This window comes from Pavona decussata, unplaced genomic scaffold (genome assembly GCF_977016875.1).
Source record: "Pavona decussata unplaced genomic scaffold, jaPavDecu1.1 SCAFFOLD_6, whole genome shotgun sequence".
Classification (NCBI taxonomy): Eukaryota; Metazoa; Cnidaria; class Anthozoa; order Scleractinia; family Agariciidae; genus Pavona; species Pavona decussata.
In genome coordinates, this window is record NW_028145430.1 from 501,338 (window position 1) to 521,637 (window position 20,300).

General features: G+C 38.2%; 3 long non-coding RNA genes across 9 annotated transcripts in view; 1 reads left to right on the plus strand and 2 right to left on the minus strand.

Annotated features, from left to right (window-relative positions):
- LOC146489019 (uncharacterized) overlaps positions 1 to 20,300 on the minus strand; it is a 34,014-nt gene that overhangs the window by 3,391 nt on the left and 10,323 nt on the right. Inside the window, exon 1 of one of the 6 annotated variants that reach the window (XR_014863770.1) lies at positions 17,736 to 17,756. The exons of 4 other annotated variants lie outside the window; for them this stretch is intronic. This is a non-coding gene — a long non-coding RNA (uncharacterized LOC146489019). Of the gene's footprint in view, positions 1 to 6,672; positions 6,694 to 17,735; positions 17,757 to 20,300 lie in introns of those variants that run through there. One more of the 6 variants, XR_014863769.1, reaches the window with a different exon arrangement.
- On the minus strand, positions 1,063 to 20,199 carry LOC146489020 (uncharacterized). 2 transcript variants are annotated; one of them, XR_014863749.1, is made up of 3 exons: positions 19,534 to 20,199; positions 2,974 to 3,237; positions 1,063 to 1,316 (listed from the first exon to the last, which is right to left on the minus strand). It is a non-coding gene; the product is annotated as an uncharacterized LOC146489020 (long non-coding RNA). The 2 variants fall into 2 exon arrangements; XR_014863748.1 differs by lacking the exon at positions 19,534 to 20,199 and adding an exon at positions 5,730 to 5,847.
- Positions 6,827 to 14,055, plus strand: LOC146489021 (uncharacterized). The gene is made up of 2 exons (XR_014863781.1): positions 6,827 to 7,923; positions 13,886 to 14,055. It is a non-coding gene; the product is annotated as an uncharacterized LOC146489021 (long non-coding RNA).

Consider the following 20,300-nt stretch of genomic DNA (forward strand, 5'->3'; position numbering starts at 1 on the left):
TATTACTCCTTCTAAAGTTGTATGCAGTGCGAGGTTTATTTGTCAAGTACGAGAGAGCCGCAGGTGCTTCACTTATAAACACACTATGAAATAATTTAATTAATCGAACTTTATTTTGTTTCAACGATTTTGAGTAGGATGGGAGTGAAATGTATACGAGATTCATATATTTGAGCTGCGACATGATAAAAAAATAAATGAATGGGAGAATATCGCAGTCATGCACGTAAATTTACTCACGAAAAGAAATAAAGAAAAGAAAGGTGAAAATTCAGGCCTGAACAGGATTCAAACCAATGGCCTCAGGAATCTTGGTACAGTATTCTGCCAATTGAACTATCAAGCCAATTGGGAGCAGGTCATTTATGAATTAACAACATGCGTCCCATAGACGTGAAGACGTGAGAATGGAATACTTTAAATTCATACTGGTCTACCCGAATTTTCTGAAAGTTGGCCGGTGACAACCCAATTCGTGGGTTTTATGACACTGGGAAGCTTCCGAATCATGCAAAAGAGAGACGAAAGGTGAAAGAAGAGAGAGGAGACGGAAAACAAGACTACGCAACCTTGCGTTTTTATATTGTCCAATTTGAACGCCAAAAAAAAACTATCCAGCGCACCGCACTCTCAAAATAGCATATCTTCAGCGGGTTCGTTTTCAAAATTCTAGGTAAATGAATTTGTGTTTTAATGGGTTTTAAAATCTGTACTCGTTGCCAGATTTCAGGCCTACGTTGAAATATATACCCATTGTGGGTCTAAAATAGTTCAAAACCATTCGTTTTGTGGCCTCACACACCTACATAGGTGATATAAAGGTTTACCCACCCCTTCCCCTTCCAGGTCTTAGCTCAAACATACCGTTTCATTAGGAACAATAATTATAAAATAGAATATTATTATGATACTTCGATTCTATGAAGCTTATGAAGTTACTTGGCCTGGCTGAGTAGGTGAAAAAACGTTTCTGATCTCTTGTGTATTAGTGTTTTGGATGATCGTGTTGGAATGAGAGAAAGGGAAAGAGCTGGAGCTAACACCAAAGAACAATGACGAAAACCTGATTACAAACTTTATTATAGATGTAAGTGTATTGTGACATTTCATTAATTACCATTAGCACATAATTCGCCGAGTTTTGGGGATACATAGTTAAAACAAATACCATTTATATTTTCTCACAATATTAATATAGTTTCCTCTTAAACTCGTTACAGGTTCCTATTTTTAATTCCTCGGTATTTTTGTAAGACAGCTAGCCAGCGACGGGACTTGAACCTCTGAGGTGTGTTCTCTTGTTCTCTCCTTGTATCCTAATGAAAAAAAGAACAAAGGTGAATAAAAAGATTGCTTCTTCTACATAGAAGCTTCCATGCCGTGACCACCATTAATATTTTGAAAGTGTTGCCTATGCAATTCCAACTCAATTTATTTTGGTAAGTAAATTTCACTGCCAGGTCTATTTGAGGCCAACTTTGGCCACAGAACGTTCTACGATTCGAAGCGTATAGACGAACAGACGCCTGCACAGAAGTTAAAATGTTATGTTGTTTGGTTATTCAATTTGACCTGAACATCATTCCAGTTTGAGATTGGATGTATCTTTTGTAGTCCCCATGTTTTCTACAGTTTACACAATAGACAAGAGGGTGCAATCCTCCCATGCCTACTCTTATTACGGAAGACACGAAGACTATACTCTCACAACTAACTTTATTACAAGTATTCCGCGCTCAAAGTTAGATTTAACGAACTGCAACAGGGCTGCTATATTCACTCCAGTTATTTAAGAAATATCGAATTTGTCTCTTAGTTCTCAGACCTTGTCTAAGGAATGGAAAAACACTCCTAAAGTTGACCTGCCCGTCGATCGCGCAAACTTTTTCTGGCATTAATATCACGCCAATAATCGCAAGGGTGTTTGAAAGAACTATATAGCAGATATTAAGTTTCAAAGGTGACTTTGAAGGTTATCTTAGCCCAACTCAATTTGCGTATTGACCAGGTAGTAGTTGCATTGACGCCCTGCGATAGCAAAATAGCATGCGAACCAGATAACAGTTAATATCATCAGTTGTCAAATTATGGGTATTTCAGGTAACATAACAAATAGTTGCTCTTATTGGCAGTGTGGGAAATAGGGAACTTAAGCAACGCGTAACGACAACGGCGACGGAAACGAAAATGTAACTTGGAAATATAACTTAATTTTTGGTGTGCTACTTTGCGATTATTTCAACTCATCCAACTTGTACAAAAACAGCAAACTATACCCAATATAACCAAATTTGTATGCGTGGCGTTCGAGTTTTGAAAAATTTATCGTCGTGTGCTAAAGTTCTCCGCAAAACCTTAAATCTGTCCATTTCAGGCTGTTTGCTTTGCAGAGGGCGGCAAAGAAATGTACCAAAATTTAAAACGCACGTGCGGATCGGAGCTATCAGTGTTTTTGCCTTTGCGACGTTGTATTGATCCGCGAAATAAATTTTCACCGCTATAGCCAAGTTCATTTATAGACGCGACCACAGTTCATACGAGCTTAATTGCCTATGTTTGCAGGAACGAGTGAGAAATAAAGTTACACCCCCCCCCCCCCCCATGGGGGACAGCAAAACAATAGCAAAACAATAGCCCTAGCCAATTATCTGACGAGGATATATGTTGATAACTGTTAGTACACAGCTTTTAAAATAAAGTACTGTTGACATATTAGGAGTCTCAAATTGTACCAGTATTAATTAGGGCTCATCAATGTCCCGTAGTCCGGGCCGTTTCTTATTAATTTAGATTTGTGGACGTCTTAGTTCTTCAGGCTACCTGTCGAGAACACCAAACTTTACTTTGGGTTATAGGGAGTTTAACTAGCCCAGGCTACAGTATTGCAAAAGGTGGAAAGGAACTGAGTCGTTTAGAAGTTACGTTAAAATGGTTTCAGAGTACTTAAAAACAAAATCAAAACAAATTACATACCCGGAACAGAGAAGATCCACGTTCTTCGTTCACACTTGGAGTGATGTAAGGTCTGTTTTTAGCACGGCCTTTTTTGCGTTTATTTTTCCGTGGCCTTGGTTGAAAGGACTCTGCCTGGTGCAACAGTACACAGCTTAAAATCAACCACAAACTCAGGAAGATGAAGAGACGTTTCGAATTCATTCTTGAGGTCTTCCTTCAGTTGTTGAATCGGTAGCAGTTCAGATCGGCTCGACTCTTAACGTGTTCGTTATGGATGAGTCACTTATTCATAAGCAAAATGACAAATTGCTTTTAAGTTAAGGAAGTGCAACAGAAAAACCACCTGCGGCGATATTAATGCTTATTAGGTTACATAATACCACGTGGAGTTAATTAAGAACGTTTAACAAGTCCTTCAATTAAGATTCACCGACAAAATTGTCGACTGAATCCTCTGAAATGTTTACAACTTTTCTCTATCTTCCGTATTTTATTCCTTTTTATCGTAATATTTGTGGCCTAGCACAATCGTGGCTCGCTTCACACGGTGGCAATACGACAACAAAAATGAATCCATTTTATGTGGATCTTAAATGTCACGAATTTGTTAACCAAAGCAATAAGTAGAGAAGTTTACGCTTGAACAAACAAGAAACAATCAAGGCCACCCAACGATTTATTTCGGTGGCATCTGTTCGGAAGGCACAAAACAATCTGGAAACACAGAATACAATAATTTAAGCTAGAACTTTCCTTATTTAACATTGGGTACTCCTGAAAACTGGTAAATTTGAGTTTAACTTATTTCTTTTCCGCTAATTACGTAGTCGAGACAACCGCTAGCTCTTATCTTTTGTTCAGTGGACATTCATTCCTTCCTCAAGGTTTTTGAATGCCAGCCGGATCAAATCGTTTGGCAAACAAATTGTTTGGCTTGGCTAAATCATCAGGCCCGGTGAACTTGTACCGAGAACTTGTGTCCCTTGACATTCTAATGCCTTAGTGTACAGAATTTACAATAGAATTGCATACGATTAGCTTATTTTCGCACGCACGCTGACGAAAATGAGAAATTTGTAAAGAAATTGGTTGAATTTTAAGCTTCAAGTCCATGGAAATTTCTTGTTGGTGTCATTACTACTGCCTTCCTGTCTATTTTTATCCCCCTCGATCGCATTGGTTAACAAAACATTTCAAATGCCTATGTATTTATGTTAAATTCCGCAGTTTCATCGGTGAGACCTATTCAAGTGAAAGCCGAAGGGCACGAAACCGTACTCCACATTGTCTGTCTTCACAGCGATGAATAAATGGGTACCAGCAACATCTATACTGTCAGGGAAAACAAAGGGAAGCAACACTTTTAGTTGCTTTATAATGTGCTACAGAGACCGGCTTGAATTGTACATGTGACTTGTTTGCGACTTTATCTTTTTTCTTTTTCCTGAAGTAACAAACCAAAAACCAAATACTATCTGGAGACTAAAGATCCGTTTAAAAGATTTCAACATCTGCCCAACATTCGTTCAACAAAAAAGTTGAACAAATGTTAGGCAAATGTTGGTTGAACGGAGTGATCAAACGATTCCAACGCCATTTTCAAAAAGTTAAAACCAATTTAAATTCGATTCAACACATTTTCAACAATCTTTCAACATTTTTTACGCCTTCAACGATGCTGAACGACCTGTCTAAACACCCCCCGACATTTGGTGCAACATCTGAGTTGAACGCATGTTGAACTTATGAATAAAGTGTGCAAAAAAAAAAAAAACCCACGATATTGAACGACCTGTCTAAACACCACCGACGTATGGTTAAACATCTGCGTTGAACGCATGTTGAAGCAAATGTTGAAACCGTTCAAACAGGCTTTAAGTGGAGTAAATGCAAGTACTTGCAAGATAACAAGATAACCGGAGTACCTGAATTTCATCGTTATCTCTTTACGATTCGATTGATAAATAACTCAGCCGTGAATGCATTGGAGAAATGGAAAGGAGAGCAAAGTAGCCTAAGTGAAAATTTTCTCACATAATACACTTTACACCCCAAGTTTTGACTTCAGTCTCATGACACATTCTTGCTCACTGCTCACGGTAAAAAATCCGACAACGATATTTACAAGTCACCTCGATTGTGTTCGTTAGCCAGAAGTTTGATGCGATGTGGCAAGGAAGAAAACGTTTACCCAAATTTGTCGCTAACAGAAAATCCAGTATCAACTCAGTGTGACAAATGGCGGACAATCGATCAAACTGAATTGCAGTGACGCAACTGACATGCTCTAACATGTTCATTTTTGGGGGGAAGAAATTTCTACTGGAACAAAGGTTTAGGTTGAGAATATTGATTGTACACCTCTTAATTATATTGTACTGTAATTTAGAGGATAAAAAATATGTGGAACGTCTACAGTAGTCAAAAATGTTTACTCGGCTTACTTACGCGATGTTCGCTCATGAAAAATCTTCGTCGTTATGGTAAAACAAATAGATTTTATTTTAACCTGGGTCTATTTGTTTTGTAACTCCCCCATGTCCTAGTGGCTTACTGACACATTGTTGCTCACTGCCGATTGAAAAGTGGCCAAAGAAAAACTTCAAACAACATTCTCACTTCTCTGCTCTGGGCAGAGCTGCATTTTAGCAGTTTTAATTGAAGGTGGGCACGCAGTTTGAGCGCCATGATTACCGTTTCCTAATTCCGCAATTATTAGGTTTTGTTCTTGGGTAAGCTAAAATCACGAAATATGTTCGAATTAGATTGCTCACCTGAACTCCCTTGCATGTAAATTTGTGTGCTATAGGTTTTGAGTCACTTCGAAACGCTTCCAGTTAGAAATGGCAGAAATTCATGTTCATGCAGTGAACAGGTGCAAAAGTCGCGTTTTCATTGATCTAAAGGAATCTTGCAGTTGATGTCATTAAGTGGTGTGATCGGCGCACGTGATAGAGCCTTTAGTCCAAATACTGGTCAACAAAAACAGGCGAAGTTTTCTCAGGCAGTAAAACTGTGCCGTAAAAATTCCGACAACGATATTTACAAGTCACCTCGACCAAATCAGTTAAGCTAGAAGTTTGATGTGATGTGGCAAGGAAGAAAACGTTTACCAAAATATGTCGCTAACAGAAAATTCAGTATCAACTGTGATAAATGGCGGGAAATCCGGACCAAACTGAATTGCAGTGACGCAACTGACATGCTCCAACATGTTCATTTTTGGGAGTAAGAAATGTCTACTGGAACAAAGACTTAGTTTGAAAATATTAATCGTAAACTTCTCAGTTTTATTGTACTCTAATTTAGAGGATAAAAAATGTGTGAAATGTGTGCAGTGGTCAAAGTTTTTTACTCTGTTCACTTAACGAGATGTTCGCTTACGTAATGTCTTCGTCGTTACAGTAAAACAAATAGATTGTATTTTGCCCTGGGTATATTTGTTTTGTAACTCTCCCATGTCCTAGTGACCTAATGACACATTGTTGCCTACTGCCGATTGAAAAGTGGCCAATGGAAAACTTCAAACAACATTCTCACTTCTCTGCTCTGGGCAGTGCCGCATTTTAGCAGTTTTAATTGAAGGTCGTAGAAGCTTTACGCGCTTTAGGGGCACGCAGTTTGAGCGCCATGATTACCGTTTCCTAACTCCGCAATTATTAGGTTTTGTTCCTGGGAAGCTAAAATCACGAAATATGTTCGAATTAGATTGCTCACCTAATCTCTCTTGCATGTAAATTTGTGTGCAATCGGTTTTGAGTCACTTCGAAACGCTTCCAGTTACAAATGGCAGAAATCCATGTTCATGCAGTGAACAGTGCAAAAGTCGCGTTTTCATTGGTCTAAAGGAATTTGTGATTATAATAACAGACAAGCAGTTGATGTCATTAAGTGGTGTGATCGGCGCACGTGATAGAGTCTTCAGTCCAAATACTGGTCAACAAAAACAGGCGAAGTTTTCTCAGGAAGTAAACTGACTGTGCGGTAAAAAATCCGACAACGATATTTACAAGTCACGTCGACCAGGTCAGTTAAGCTAGAAGTTTGATGTAATGTGGCAAGGAGGAAAACGTTTACCAAAATATGTCGCTAACAGAAAATCCAGTATCAACTGTGATAAATGGCGGAAAATCCGGATCAAGCTGAATTGCAGTAACGCAACTGGCATGCTCTAACATGTTCATTTTTGGGAGTAAGAAATGTCTATTGGAACAAAGGTTTAGTTTGAGAATATTAATCGTAAACTTCTCAGTTAAATTGTACTCTAATTTAGAGGATAAAAAATGTGTGAAATGTGTGCAGTGGTCAAAGTTTTTTACTCTGCTCACTTAACGGGATGTTCGCTTCCGTAATGTCTTCGTCGTTACGGTAAAACAAATAGATTTTATTTTGCCCTGGGTATATTTGTTTTGTAACTCTTCCATGTCCTAGTGACCTAATGACACATTGTTGTCCACTGTTGATTGAAAAGTGGCCAATGGAAAACTTCAAACAGCATTCTCACTTCTCTGCTTTGGGCAGAGCCGCATTTTAGCAGTTTTAATTGAAGGTCGTAGAAGCTTTACGCGCTTTAGGGGCACGCAGTTTGAGCGCCATGATTACCGTTTCCTAACTCCGCAATTATTAGGTTTTGTTCCTGGGAAGCTAAAATCACGAAATATGTTCGAATTAGATTGCTCACCTGAACTCCCTTGCATGTAAATTTGTGTGCTATAGGTTTTGAGTCACTTCGAAACGCTTCCAGTTACAAATGGCAGAAATCCATGTTCATGCAGTGAACAGTGCAAAAGTCGCGTTCTCATTGGTCTAAAGAAATCATGCAGTTGATGTCATTAAGTGGTGTGATCGGCGCACGTGATAGAGTCTTCAGTCCAAATACTGGTCAACAAAAACAGGCGAAGTTTTCTCAGGAAGTAAAACTGTGCGGTAAAAAATCCGACAACGGTATTTTTAAGTCACCTCGACCAGGTAAGTTAAGCTAGAAGTTTGATGTGATGTGGCAAAGAAGAGAACGCTTACTAAAATATGTCGCTAACAGAAAATCCAGTATCAACTAAGATAAATGGCGGGAAATCCGGACCAAACTGAATTGCAGTGACGCAACTGACATACTCTAACATGTTCATTTTTGGGAGTAAGAAATGTCTACTGGACCAAAGGTTTAGTTTGAGAATATTAATCGTAAACTTCTCAGTTATATTGTACTCGAATTTAGAGGATAAGAAATGTGTGAAATGTGTGTAGTGGTCAAAGTTTTTTACTCTGCTCACTTAACGGGATGTTCGCTTACGTAATGTCTTCGTCATTACGGTAAAACAAATAGATGGTATTTTTCCCTGGATCTATTTGTTTTGTAACTCTCCCAAGTCGCATTTATTTTTGTTCAGTTTTCTAAACAATAGGGTCTTTTATAATAGAGAAGTTAAGCTGCAGCTCACAGGGTGCAGAGGTGTCAAATTTGACCGTTATTCAGGGAGAGGAATAAATGCGTCAAGAAAGACATCTCGTGGTTGAAATGGGGTACTAATCCTTTGTCAATTATGAGTACTAAGGTAATAGATGCCCATTGAGGGAGGTGCTTGGATTAAAAAGTGGAAGGGAGGTATGAATGAAGGCATATTTAACACCCGAAAAAGTCCCCTTGAACTAAAGATTTTGCAGCACCATCCCTTCAAAATGACGCGTTCGATTTAAAGACTGGCTGGTCTGGCCGGTCAGTTCTGACAAATAGAAAGTGCCCTATGACACCATCACTGACCCTAATATAAGTATACATGTAGTTATACAGATGAACGTTAAGTCACGCGTCCAGTTAAATTATCATCAAAAACGTCGGAAACGGTTCGGTTCTTCTGTTATATTCGGTTGTATCAGTCAAGTAAGGACATAAAGCTCTCGATAGCTGGAATGGCTTCTTTGTTTCTGAGGAAAATACATTGAGTTCATGACTGGTTTGTTTGCATGGCGTCAAACCCAGAGCACTAATGTGTACTGATTCTCGGCTACTTAACTAGGCTGCGATGTTGAAGGTTTTCAGCCGTATCCAGACGAGTTCGGTCGGAAAGACTTACAACACCAAAGAAGACCATTATAAATATGTTTGCAGACGCGACAGAGCAGAAGCTGCAGTTTCCATCGTCATTATAACCCATTCCAGCCATTTCATTGCAAGCGTTTGGTCTGTTCATCTGTTGCTGTTGGTTTATTGTTGTTGTTGTTTTCTGTTTGTTTTTGTTGTTGTGTGATTATGTGAGCAGCCTACAATAGGTTTCGTCTCCCAGTAAATTGATTATCCATTTCTGCTCGCTGGGGGCTGGTATACTGAAATTAATAGTTACATATTTTTATTTGCCAATCTTGGATATGTGAGTCTGTTAGGGTTTTGGTAGTCTTCATATTCATGGTTTCTTCCTTTTCAGAGCTGGTCATCAGCACAATAAGAACCAGATGTTACCGCCCATAGAATATTACCAGGCAAACCTTTGTAGGATAATTGGTTCAATTTCTTTAACAAGATTCTTTGGCTGAGAAATTCCGATCGATTTGATGCCGTTTCTTTCTTACAACACTACTTATTCATGATTCTTATTAAAGTGTTATGGCATAAGTTTAGAGTCAGAAAGGAGTCCAGTGTTGTACATGTATCTGGGCGTTGTTGTTTAAATAAGGACAAATATCTATAATCTTTCTGAGAAAAGGAGTTAAAGAATTCCGTTTTATTAATATCCTTCAAATGGAAGTGAATCCAAGTGCCTCTTGAACAACATTGGGTGTTCTTTAAATCCAACTACCTTTTGAACATATTTAGGTGCCAAAGAATCGCCAACTCCACAGCAAAAATACGAAAGTGTCCACCTTCCGTTGCTGATTTCATCTACGTATGCAGTTAGTTATCCAAACAAAACTAAGGGCTTTGCTAAAGGAGGCGACGTCTGTCATTATCATGATTAACAGATAAGGGGGTTAGTTTCTAAAGGAACTGTGGTGCTGCGTCGATGGGTGAGTTTCAACGAATATCAGTGGTTTCGCTCCGAACAAGGGCGGCCGCACGAAACCTCTCTCTACGGTGGTCACAGTCATAATCGTCTAACATTTTATGATATCCATTGTAGGCTTAAATTATAAAATTGTTCTCTTTATTTTACCTCCAGTATACTGTTCCAAAGGAATTTGAAAAATAGATCGTTGATTTCAAGTGTTATAAAGTAGTCTTAGGGTTTGATTAGATAGCTGCGCACTTAAAAAGATGGACACCTGGTAAGCGATTAAGCTTTTACTGAGGACTAGCGATTTTCTATCCCGATGAGGCCCAACCTTAGGTAGTATGACCAGTTACTCAAGAGTTTGTTCTTAGAAATCAATTTTTTTTTTGTTTGTTTGTTTCTTACTGAATTTGAGGCCTGAGACCTTACCTGAAGTTTTCCAAGACATGAAGGGTTACTGGGAGAGACTTTTCCGAACCATCGTATATAAGAGTTGTATTATCAGCATAGCAAGTTTTAAAGGACGGTGCCTCCTTTTGCTACTGTGTTCTGAGCAACTCGGGATGGTCCGAGAAATAAGGGTTTTGTACGGCGGTCCCAGCTAAAACAAATATATTTTTGCTCGGTTTAAAACTAGGCGGGAAGAACGGTTCTTGGCAACAGTTACTGGAATCCGAAAATAAAATTAGGGGTAGCCATTAATATTTTAAAGATAATTTAGTTTCAATTAGGAAGAAAATTCCATGTGTGTGTGTTTTAACGCTTTTCAGAATTATTGTTGCCTTATTATCTCTGAAAAAATGCGTTATTATCCCCAGTTTTCTTTCAGGATTTCAATAATCCTTGCTAAGATCTACTTTTCTCGCTAAGCCGTAAACTGCGCAAAAATACTTCTGTATTAGAAAGCACCGTTCTATGTGTTTCTATGAATTCCTTTGGCGAGGATCTCGGCGAAAATAGTAGTGAGTAGTGAGAGATTCGAGGGGCATCGCTACGAAACACCTCTGAGAACCGAAAATCAACCAACAGCTTAATCCGAATTTCTGTTATCCCGCCAGAACAGATAGTTCACCGAAAAGAAACAGTAGACGCTATGTCGTGATGGAAGCGGACTATTCTACAAGCCACTATTAAAGCGAGCAGGTCAAGTGCGCCATATCATTTGGGCAGATAGTTTAGAACAGAAATATAGTAAATTTGATTAGAAACGAGTGGCAATAGAGTGACGGAAGACGAATTAAACACCTTAAATTTACGAGAACGAGTCTCACATTTATTTCTCAATACGCAAGACTTAGAAAGAAACTGAAGCTCCTGAATGCCTTGAAAAAAAAATCTGGATCCTATTAACCTCTTAGATTAGAGGTTTAGACATAAGTAGTCTTATTTTTGAAAGACTCCACTCACACAAATGATCCGAAGTTAAAATCCAGTCCAGGGATTTTGGGTTTACCGAGAAAATAACAAGGGTAAGCCCCTTGGACACGGCTTTAATAACTACCTTGACAACCTTGTCAACGGTTTTGATGACAAAAAAGAACTTGCAAGTTATTTTTAGGGATAAAGGATTAATAATTACGCAAGATGCCCTGAAGGGGCATACCGTGTCTATTTCTTTTTTTTACTGACGCGGGATGCCCTGAGGGGGCATACCGTGTCTAAAAACGGGTCGATTTCCTTTTCCCTCGTAGCCACAAGTCTGTACATTAATTTATTCATTAAACCCTCCCCTCTCCTACTCGGGATGTATTGTTCTGATTGTCTTCAACAATAGCAGGCCAATCAAAATCCATTCTTGTCGCAAATATCGCGTGGGAGGGGACCCACCCACCCCTACCTGTGTGACGTCAACGCATCATTTGATATATTTATTAAAAACGGATTAAATTTGTGGCGCCATATTGTTAACATGTTGTGGACTCAAGTGTGCCGTTTTCAAACGGAAGTTTCACCATTTTGAAGCGGTAAATCGAAAGAATAACTTCTAAGAAGCACTCGACATCTAAAACGGTGGAAATTGGAGAGTTCCTGGCGAAGGAATCGTGCTTTCTTTGCCCGGAGTAGTCAATCGATAAAAATTGATATCGGAGAATCATTCGATAATAACTATCTATCGATAAATTGAACTTAAACGATATCGATTTTATCGATCAATCGATAAAATTCGATACTCACACGCCGACGAAGTGTTAATGTTATCGATTTTATCGGATTCATCGATCTTTATTCAAACGATACAAAATTATCCTGTTTCCGTTGAGGGAGCGTTTGATTGTGACTCTTTAAATGTAGATTTCAAAAGCGGAAATGAAATGATTTTTTGTCATGCACTGTACAAGAGACTGCATTATGATTTTCTTCCTGATTTTATTGTTCGATTTACCGGGTTCGATAACAAACATAAACTATTTACTCAAAAAATCACGAAAATCTGTCACTTTAAAGACTGGGTGAAAGACCAACGAGCGTGCGATTGTGTTACATTAGCAAATAAATAAAACAGTGGAATAATCAACCAGGGATCTATATCGGATTTCAAATACAATACACCCTGAGAAATACTAAACGTTTGTAGAAAAGATGAAGCAATTTTTATCGTTTAACGATCAGGAAAGTTGTTATCAGTGTCTCTGCGAGTTCTTTAATATCTTTCGGTGTTTCCGCTTCGAAAATTGGAACGATAATTCAGTTTCGATAAATTCGATATTTATCGATAAAATCGATAGCCCTGTTTCAAAAATCGATAATTATCGATTACTCACAACGAAATCTTTTATCGATTTTTATCGAATTTCGAAAAAATTAATCGATTTTTATCCATTGTTATCGAATGCTATCGATTATCGATATTATCGATTGACTACCCCGGGTTCTTTGACAGTCTTAGACCAAGATTGCAGACAGAAAAGAGGTCATTGAGAAGCTTAGGTTATCGCAATGGAATTCCCGCAATTTCCCTTGAAACCCTGAGTAGCGTAACACAAGGGAAACAACGTAACGCGATCTTCGTGACTCAAACTATTCCATTAGCAAGGATTGTTTTATAAATCTGCGAAACATACAGTTGGAATAAATGAATCAGCCACAGCATCACGCGTAATGCCAGTATAGCAGGCATCTTGTTCTTTTTTTTTTTTTTTTTCTTCGTAGTAGCTACAAATCTGTACATTAATTTATTTATTAAACTCTCCCCTCTCCTACTCGGGATGTACTGTGCTGATTGTCTTCAACAAATACAGGCTAATTAAAATCCATTTTTGTCGTGTATATCGCGAGGGAGGGGAGCCACTCATCCCCTACCTGTGTGATGTCAAAGCATCATTTGATATACTCATTAAAACCGGATTAAATTGTGGCGCCATATTGTTAACATGTTGTGGACTCAAGTGTGCCGTTTTCAAACGGAAATTTCACCATTTTGAAGCGGTAAATCGAAAGAATAACTTCTAAGAAGCACTCGACATCTAAAACGGTGAAAATTGGAGAGTTCCTGGCGAAGGAATCGTGCTTTGTTTGACAGCCTTAGACCACGATGGGAGAATGAAAAGAGCAGCTTACGTTATCGTAATGGAACTACCGAAATTTCCGGCGAAACCCTATGTAACGTAACACAAGGGAAACAACGTAACGCGATCGTCGTGACTCAAACTATTCCATTAGCAAGGATAGTTTTATAAATCTGGAAAGCATACAGTTGGAATAAATGCATCTCGCGTTAATGCCAGTATAGGCATCTTGTTACGAAAAGAATGAATAGATTAAAAAATATTGTCGAATATTTTAAATAGTATAGTTTTTTATAGGGATGATTACAATCATGGGGATTTGAGGAAGTTAAGGTATAAGGACAATTTCCCTCGATGTTGTAAGGGTGAGCGAAAGCCTAACACCCCATATTAGGACATCGTTATTAAGAAACTAATGTTTTTTTTTTTTTTTTATTTAAGTTTTTCCTGCCTAAGCTTATCTTTTTTGCGATGCAAAACTTGTTGCAGGTAAACAGGCTAAAAACGTTTTTCTAAACCTTCCTTTAAGAAACCTTTTGGTCCCAAACAGGAAAAAGACAACGTTCCTTCACACCAGGGTCTTTTAAAACTTCCCTTAAAAAAACAAAAAAGCCGATAGACCATTCAACACAGACAGTAGGATTCTCAGCGGAAATAGTTGGGGGTAATTACTGCCAACGAAGATAGTTTACCACATTCCTGTGTTTAATCTAATGGATGACATCATTATAACTCTTTTACTTAATGCTGCAATTTTTCCAGTAAATTGCGCGGCTTACATAAGAGCAATAGATCAGGAGAATGTTCGGAATCCATGCTCGTGTTTAACGTTATCTTCTACTAACGAAAAACATCTGTCCTCTCCACACTCTTGGACTCAGTACAGAGCCCGACTGCCCGAGAAATATTAGCATGCAGTGATATTAACTGGGAATTATTGAGAAAAATGTTTTCTCTGAAAACCACCAGATCAGTATAATGCCAGCATTACTCTTAATGCTATTGCGTTAGCATAATACTCGAAAAAATGTCGCTAGCATCATCTACAAAAGCCTAGATGACATTTAATCTAAAGCTAGACGGGATGATTTGAAAGATTTTAACAGCATTGTGGTTTTTTAATAGAGCTGTGGAATTGTGGTTGTGGATAATCTAACCTTCAAACAAGGCCGGCAAATGTAAGGGACTCGTACATCACGTTCTCATCCACTCTTTTATTTAGCAAAAATAAATCAGTTTTTTTTTCTAATAGATAAAGGAAAGCGTAGTGATAACCGCGAAATTAGGAATGTCTTATTTATTTCAATTCACTCCTCCAATAAGTGGAATTTCCGGGTCACTTAAGTCATCCTAAAGTGCTGTATCAGGGCTATAATTAGTTTCAGTGTATGCTCACTTTAGTCAAAGCCAACTTAATTTTGACCGACCTTAGTAAAAAGTGTACGCTCTTATTAAAAAAAATATATATCTAATTTGGGGGCTGAGGCCGAACAGTTTTTTTTTTTTTTTTTTTGGTAAGTTGAGCCTGAAAAAGTTCTTAAGATTTTCTTTTAGTTGCTTGTTATAATAGTTCAGTAAACTATGTCAACGTGAACAATAAATCTATCAAAGAGCAATAATTTTGTACTGCATTGTCTATATATGGTCCTATTAATCCAAATGATAACCCAAATACCCAGCACTAGACTGTCTTCAGACTTTTCATAAAAATAAAAAAAAATTAAATTAAAATGTTCTTAACTGACGCTCAGCCTGGGTAATGTTCTCGGTATGTTCTTAAATTTTAGTTAGCTCAGCCTCAGTGTTCTTAAAGAAAAAGTGTGTATCAGACATTTATAGACGTCGTTAACGTGAAAGTATTTTAAAGCGTTAGTATTGGATAAATCCTTCAAGATAATTCACTAATATGCGGTTTGCATCAAAACTGCATTATTTTTTTTTTCTTTTTCTTTTTATCAATAACAAACGTCGTGGTTCGTAAAGTTGCGGTTGGTGACTGTTGCAGCAAAGTGAGTAACACAATAGAGTGATATCTTATATAGTGTTATTTCCTTTTCTTTTTAATGCCCCACCCAGACAACTGATCCAAATTCCGGTGAATTGAAAGTGAAAGGTTAAGCCCCTCGGAGAGAATTAACAACAATATAACTGTGAAACCGATTTTCTTTTTTTTTTTTTTTAATCTTAAAACCTTTCCACCAGTGCTCGTGTCATGGGTTTAACTTATTCGTATCTTTTTTTTCCTCAGCTTTTCGTCTTACCCGACCGATTAACAAGACTTTGTTTATAGTATTCATTTTAAAAACATTTGGTCAAAAGAAGAATGTTTTTAGCTGACTCACAGTCTGGACAATGTTCTTAGTATGTTCTTAAATCTTGGTTAATCTAAGGCTCACGCCTTTGAAGACGCCGTGAACGTGAGAGTATTTAACGTTAGTATCGGTTAATCCTTCAAGATAATTCACTACAGGCGCTTTGCACCAAAACTGCATCGTAAAGCAATGAAAGTTTTCTTTTTCTTTTTATCACTAACAAACGTCGTAGTTGGTAGAGTTGCAGTTGGCGACTTCCGCAGTAAGCAGCAACATCTGATACCTTATAGTCTTATTTCTTATTCTTTTTAATGCCCTACCCAGACGAACAGTTTCGGCATTTGCTTCAACATGCGTTCGACACTTTGTTGAACCAAATGTTGGAGGCGTTTGAACAGGTCGTTCAACATTATTCAAAGTGTAAAAAAAAATTGAAAGCTTGTTGAAAGACTGTTGAATCAAAATTTAAATTGGTTGTAACGTTCATTCAACATTAGGGGTATCGAATGGTCTCATTACTGGGGCTTCCCAAAGGGACACCAAGTTGAAAATTGCCCTTCGTTTTTTTGTTTTTGTTTTTGTTTTGTTTTTTTGGTTTTCCTCATTCAGTCACAATCGCCGTCTGGGCCTTAAAACGCATGCGTAGGTAATCTTGTCGCTGCATGGATTTGCATGGGTCGGCCATTTTTTAGTCGACGATTTTCGCGTTTCCTGAAGGAAAACACAACTTTTCGAAATGGTACATCGAAAGACGAACTACTTAGGAAGACTCAACAGTTTCGATAGCGGAAATCCGAGAAATAACGGCGAAGAAACTGTGCTTCAAGTACAAATTGTTGTTTTATCCAGGCGACGAGTTAGCGGGGCGCGGACATCTCAAATTCTTATTCAGGCCACGGACTTTCTACAAAATTTTTTAGTACTTCTGGGAATTCAACGGCTAAAAAATTACAGGTTTGATCGTGAATTTGTACTGAAATACTATTCTAATTGACCGATTCTTTATACTCTGAACAGTTTTAGCGAAAATTTGAAAAACGTGCCACGCACGGGTTGATAAATTCGCTTCGAAATGGACTGATAGTTCCTTCAAATCGCTTTCGCGTCTCTCGTCTCGCATTTAGAATTATAAGCGTTTCTTTCTTAGGCGTAAACAAAGACTTTTCTGAATAATTTTTTCCTTTAGGAAAGCATTCTGTCTGTTTTTCTCTCTATTTCAATTGCCAAAACGTGACAATTGGTAATCTTGCGTAAACAAACGCATGCACTGGAGACGGGTCAAAGAACGCCTATGTGACGCGAGGACAAATTTCATCCATTAATGGGTGAAAGATACTGACATACAGAAATTTCCACGAAACACCAATTTCAATCAGAATTCCCTAATTTCAAAAAAACAAAAATGTTTTCAAGGGGGGGATTAAGCCAACACAAGATATCCCTGCCTACTTTGCTAAATCCTGTTGGCCGGATAGATGCACACATAGGTTGCAAGCTCGGATTTTACCTTTATTTGATTCTAAAATTTATTACTTAATCGGTCAGTGTAAAACGCAGACTACAGACTGGGCGTAAAAAACAGACAGACGGAAAAAATTTAGACCAGGAATATACATTGCTTTCAATATACTTGCTTGAATTGTACTATGCTTGAGCTGTAAAACAATCGACAAATGACAACTGAGATTTTATTATGTCAACTTTCTGGCGTTTACAGCTGGATATGCCAGGAAAGAAGCCCAAGTTCACGCACATATGCGTCTTGTTCAATTTAAAAGTGCTCGCAAAATTTGGCCTCTGCTCGAATTGCTCGCAAATATTACACGGGTGCTCGCTTGCTCGTGCTCGCAAAATTTTTGCAACTGCTCGCATGCTCGCATTCTCGTTAACATGTGCTCGATTGCTCGAAATTTCGTTAAGCCTATAAACGATGAATCAGTTATGATGTGGTTAAAACAAAAAGGTTGAAACATCCTTACCTCTGGCTTCAGTCTTTCTTCAACTGCGTTCAGTCTGTAACTATTGTTCTGTTTTGGAGGTGTCAGCCAGATTATTAGCTATTACTTTGCGCAAAACAACGTCTCCTATTTTAAACAAAAGAGAGATTCTGTCTAGCGGAAAATCTACGAAGTACTCAAAGAGTTTGCTGCTCGCCATCTATCTGATATCTATTTTTCTAAAGACGCTCGCCATCTGTATTTTTTAAAGTGCTCGCTAGCTGCTCACAAGAAAAATTTGTCAACAGCTCGTGCTCGCAAAAAAAAACACACTGCTCGCATGCTCGCAAATGCTCGCAAAGACCGTTCGATGACTCAAAATTTTCCTTTGCTATCCGTGAGAATGTTGAATGGCGTCCAAGACGTTTGAAATCTCCATTCAACATTTGCCCAACATCCGTTCAACTTTCGCTGAACTAATGTTGGTCAAATGTTGAAACCGTTTAAACTGGCCTTTATCATGGTTATGGGTTTAATTTATTTTTATCTTTATTTGATTTGATCCCTTACCTTTTCATCTTTCCGACAGATCAACGATACACTTCCAATCCAAATAAAAAAAAATAAAATAAAAAAAAGGATGCACGATGATTAATTCCTTTAATCTAACATCAGCTATGTCCGGCTTTTTTAAATTTGTAGCATTTTATTCAGTAATTTTCTAATTCTCTTAAAAGGAATTTACAAGTCGAGTCTGCGCTCATTCAGTTCCCAGCAGACATAAAGACTTGAACGGCTGCTACAACATCACAAAGAAAACGTGAATAAATCGATAGAGAGTAAATCCGGATACTTCTTATTAGCTACTGCATGAAGTAACGTCCTAGCAATAAGATCTCAATCATTTCAGTATGCGCTCACTTCGATCGGTCAACGCCAACTTAATTTTGCCATTTCAACAAATATTCCTTGTATATCAGACATTTCAGCACTCGCCTCTAAAGGCCGGACGTAGCGAACGTGCTAATATTGAAATAATCCTTCCGGATTACTGCATGCGCGTTTTTTCGGAAACGTCATAGTAATTAACTTTTAAAGTTTTATTTCATATTTCAATTATCGTGAACACTATCATCATCGGTATATAAGCCATATAACACCTTATATAATGTCGACTACGACCTACAACTTGCTGTCGTAACAAGAGAACGCAAGAGACGAATGTCGTATCCGATGCAGGCAGGAAGGGGTGACAGCTTTGTGTTGTGCAAAAAGATCATTACAAAGTCTCATCATTGAACATTGCCTGACTGCCCCTACTTAGCTTTTAAAGATATGTTTCAAAATCAAAGGACACTTTACGTGGGCGGCAATTGTCGTAAGTAAGTTGTGGGTATTCAATCTCATTGACACGAAACAATTCTATCGTAAACGTGAGTCACTGAGAATGTCGGAGGAAGTATTCAGCATTAGCTGCGAAAAATGTGGCGCGGATATAGACTGATTAAGATCTTACAAGCATTATTACAGACTAAAAGAGATGTACGTTCAATTTATCTTCTTCAATCTTTTTTATCCGATCTTTGACGCCAACGTTGGTTCTCGATTCCAGTCAAATTCAGTCTTAGTCAAAATTATTGTATTGTATCTACTCTAGGCCGGCGGAGATTATGAGCTATAAAAACAGGGTGTTCGGGAAACGAAATTTGGTAGCAATTATGGACATGGGACATAAACCAAACACGCCATTACATCGTTAGACTGAAGAGCTAGTGAAAATCCCCCATTCTGATAAAATAGCACAATTTGTAATATCAGTTAAGAATATATAGTTACATACCTCCTATGCAGTCTTGCAGAACCTCAAGTTCTTTATCGACCCTTCAATCCAATGTTCGGAGGGGCGCTAGGGTAGGTATGGATTTTTGTTTCACTCTCTGTTCAACTGTATATTGCTTTATCAATTACAACACGTTTACAGCTCGGGGCTATCTCAGTTTCGTCTAGGAGAGTCCATTTTCAATGGATCAAAGAATGCGATGACCTTACCTTTTTTTCCCGACGAGAGGCTCTTGTAAATCGATGATAAGCTTTTAATACTGGCACAGCCCGTGTATTATTACATCGCATGGTTCGATTCCAACCAATGCTATTCCTTCTATTTACCTAAATTACGAGTGGTGTCGCATTTCTCTCGAGGAATTTTTGAGCGACCAGACAGTCACGAGAGAGCGCGAAAATCGTTGCGCACGAGAGGACGAGGCTATCCAATGCTAAGAGAGAGACAAGAGACTAAAACCAAACGTAAAAATTTGAATTGAAACAACAGGGCTGATTTCGTGTAGACAAACCGCTACAGTAATCATGCGCACTAATATAACTCAGTCACCTCCACACGAAATTGGCTGAAGGGAGTACAGTAATTTACCGCCAGTAAGTGGATAGGGGGTTGTTCATCAAGGATACGCCTCTTGTATCTTTAGGATACAGACACCTACAAAATGAGTATAAATATTGTGTTGACAGGCGTAAATCAACTCTTGGGGGTCTTAGGATATTGCGTAAGTTCAGCTTCACTTTTATATGAGATGATGAGTGGCTCTTCAT